Source organism: Sorghum bicolor, chromosome 1 (genome assembly GCF_000003195.3).
Source record: "Sorghum bicolor cultivar BTx623 chromosome 1, Sorghum_bicolor_NCBIv3, whole genome shotgun sequence".
Lineage (NCBI taxonomy): Eukaryota > Viridiplantae > Streptophyta > Magnoliopsida > Poales > Poaceae > Sorghum > Sorghum bicolor.
In genome coordinates, this window is record NC_012870.2 from 54,616,215 (window position 1) to 54,619,917 (window position 3,703).

Below are 3,703 nucleotides of genomic sequence, written 5' to 3' on the forward strand. Positions count from 1 at the left end.
TTTATATTTGACAAATATTATTCAATCGTAGACTAACTAGGCTTAAAAGATTTGTCTCATAAATTATAGGTAAACTGTGTAATTAGTTATTTTCTATCTATATTTAGTGCTTCAGATTCGATGTGATGAAAAATGTGAAATATTTTTGGAAACTAAACAAGGCCTTGGACTTGCGGAAACCCGAACCCGGCGAGGAAAACTAACACCTGCCGTCGCATCGCTCGGGCTGCCCCGATTCATTCGAACTTGCGCCTCCCCAGCCACAGCTGCTGTGGCGACCCAACCCCAGCCCGACTCCACCTCCCCCCGCCGCCTCCCCCCGCGGCTTCGTCGTCAAGAGCAGGGTTCCGGCGGCCGCGTCTCCCTCTGCTCCCCCCTCCCCCACACTCGGTTTACGAGTCGGCGCGCTACCGGAGGTCCTCGCCCCCAAGACTCGTACGCCCGTCGTCCCGGCGGCGATCCGGCCGGCACCAGAACCCTAGGGATCCGACGAAGCAGGTAGCTGACTGTCCCTCGTGCGGGGTCCTCTCTTCCCTCTTCTCTGCTCTTTCTGTTGGATCAGGATTCGGGACGGGCGGTGTGTGCATCCACGCTCGGCCCACCTGCTCGAGATCGTAGACCTAGGTGCGATGGATTAGATCTCTGAGATTGGAGGTGCGTGGCCTCCTGGAAAGCTTGGGGGAGCCGTTCCTCTGCCCAGATTTTGGCATTAGATCTCTGAGATTGGAGGTGCGTGGCCTCCTGGAAAGCTTGGGGGATAGCTGTGCGCATAGTAGATTGGTGCCAAATTTAATCCACAATTTCAATGCTGCTGTGCTAAACAGAACACTGCTGGTATTTTTTTTCATAAAACTGGGAACTAGAACTAGAAACATAGCGCAGCTTTGCTGTGCCCTGGTTGGATGTGGTCTATGCGTAATGCCAGGAGGACGATGGAGAATAACTAGGTAGTGAGGAATTAGGCAATTAATTTGGGATATTGAGTTTCATCTCATTAATTTTGGATTGTGAGTTCCGCAGTCTTCATGTATCTCAAGTTATGTCTGGTTATTTCGGAATCTGAAGAAATTAACTTGCAAGGAAGAAATCCTTTTTTTCATTATCTTTTGTGTACTTTGTTTATGAGAACTCGATCGGGACCAGATGATACAAGATGCATAAGTTTTTTTGTAACCTTGGGACGGGATATGCATCATTGTTCTAGAGGGCCTAGCTGAGAGATTAAATGACTTGTAGACGTTGGATGCCTATCAACCTAATGCATGGCAACTGGTTTTTGATAACTTGATGCATTTAGTAAACACTCTTGCATCGAATTGAGCCCATGCAAGAAGGCATTAAAACCGGTTAAGAAGGCATCAAAACCGCCTTAAGGTGTTTCAGGTATGTTATTCTGAGGTCAGCCACTTGTCTTCTCTTATGACAGTGGAAGGTTAGCAAGTTTGATGATGCTGATTGGAGCCTAGTTCTCTCAAGTCTGAAGAGCAGAAGAGCAAAAGCAACATAATTTGAGTTATCTATCCTACCTTCTCTTTCCTTGCAGTTTCAACAGTTCAGAAGAGCAACATGGGGGTCCTTTGTTTATCGATTCCAGCAACAGTTTCAGCTTCAGTTCTTGTGCAAAAGCAGGTGGGCAGCACATAAGCTGCTTGGCTCTTATCTCAGGTGAGCAAGTGACGGTAGCTAAACATGAAACTTAGAGAGCAAAATTTAGTTTTATTTCAGTGTGCCTATGAATATATAAGTTGTATGCTTGGTAAAGTTTGTTTTTTGCAGATATGCACACATCAGACCATGTTGATTTACACTGGACCCACATAATTGGGTCAGCATCACTTTTTTATTTGGTATTGTACTCTAGTTAAGTCAGAGAATGGTAAATATCATATTATAGTGTTCGACACAACCCCTCTAATCAGCTAGTGATTGCTTCCTTCCTTATATGCTAAATATTGCTCCTCTTACTGAGAACCAAAACTTCTAAATTATCATTAATAGTTGGGCTGTCCTAGCAATAATACTGCTGAAGGTGCTATTTTCATATTCATTGACAGTAGGTTTACATACTTGGAAGTTGCACCGGAGATCATCTATGCACCTCTAGACTTAACAACTACCTGCTGATTTGTAGAAATTGAGTAGAATGACATTTCTTACATTTATGCCTTTAATTAACTATCTGTTGTTTTGTTGTAGCCTAGGAGCAGTTGGCCTACATTGAGCTAAGAGGAAAGGAGGTGGCTAGGAGGTATATGCATGGCCATTTATTCTATAAAGCAACCGTTACTTCATAGATCTGGTGGATACTCTATGTAATCACTTACAGTTTAACATTGTCATGTATTATGATCACAAGAGCTTGTATTGTGAAGTGTGAAATATTTGTGTACTGCTATGAAATATACCATATTGGGAAATATGAGATTCAGAAATGTACACGGTGCATCTAGATTTTTTTTTGTTTCTGCAAATTGTTATAAGTGACGCCTTTTGGCTATACGTGTCACTAAGGACGTGACATCAGTGACACGTCTTCTCCATACGCGTTACAGCTATTTTCACATCAGTGACGCATCTTCTCAATACGTGTGGTTGCGACGTCTCAGATATTATGACAAATAACCAATGTCATACCTTATGACAAAGAATATATAGATGTCATATGATCCATTTATGACAGTGATTTTTTGACATATAGTTTTTTGTCAACTAATTGTCACAACTCATATGTTGTGACATTATTTTCATATGTAATGACATAAATAGAAAGTCAAAAAATCACAGGATTCTTGTAGTGCTATTTATATATGCAACATAAGACATAAGACATTAGCTAACAGATTTAATTAGGACATAAGACATAAACTAACAGATTTAATTAGGCATATGAACAGAAACTTAGGCATATGAAATCTCAGAAATATGTATTTAAACAAACTAACAGTTCTCCTATTTCTATCAGGACAATCATTCACAATTTATACTATTTCTATCACTTAGCTCTGATGATTCAGAACATAACATTATTAACTCATGAACTGAATACATGTATGGCAGAACAGCATAGGTAGTGTATCATTCGAAAAATCTCTCATGAACTGAATGAAACTAAGGGATTACCTCAAGGCCACTGCAGCCACTTTGCACACAAGGGGCGCTCTGCGGAATGCAGGCCGGACCATTGCCGTACAGCCAGTTCTCACACATGTGACCTCCTTCAAAACAGTTGCAGCACAACTGGACCAAGTCATTGCTCGACGCCGCAGAATCCTTCGAAGCCGGAGCCGCCTTCTTCAAATTGCGCACGGCCTTCTTCAAAGCCGACCCGACCTTCTCCTTCAATGTCGGCGCGACCGCCTTCTTCAAATCCAGTGCCGCCTTCTTCTTCTTAGCTGGTGTGGCCTTCTCCTTCGATGCCTCCACGGCCTTCTGCTTCGACGCCTGCGCAGCCTTGGTCTAACAGCGGCCACGGCGGATGGGGAAGGAACAAACTTACCCGTGTCTGGGTTCCTCACGCAGTGCCTCTTACCTTGTTTTGCCATCCTGGGTGGCGGCGAGGACGAGGGGACGGGGACGGGGAGGCCTAGGGTTTTGTCTGAGCGGTGGAGCGGCGGAAGGCGGAGCGGTGGAGCGGTGATGTGAGGGTGGGTGGATGCGGTTAATGGGTGAATTACAGCGAGGTGAAGGGGTTAATGTTTGGGTG

At 44.1% G+C, this 3,703-nt stretch overlaps 1 long non-coding RNA gene across 4 annotated transcripts; it reads left to right on the forward strand.

Annotated features, from left to right (window-relative positions):
* LOC110434189 lies at positions 214–2,458 on the forward strand. 4 transcript variants are annotated; one of them, XR_002451671.1, is made up of 4 exons: positions 214–498; positions 1,427–1,665; positions 1,777–1,825; positions 2,197–2,458. It is a non-coding gene; the product is annotated as an uncharacterized LOC110434189 (long non-coding RNA). The 4 variants fall into 4 exon arrangements; XR_002451672.1 differs by having other exon boundaries at positions 218–498; positions 1,544–1,665; XR_002451668.1 differs by lacking the exon at positions 1,777–1,825 and having other exon boundaries at positions 218–498.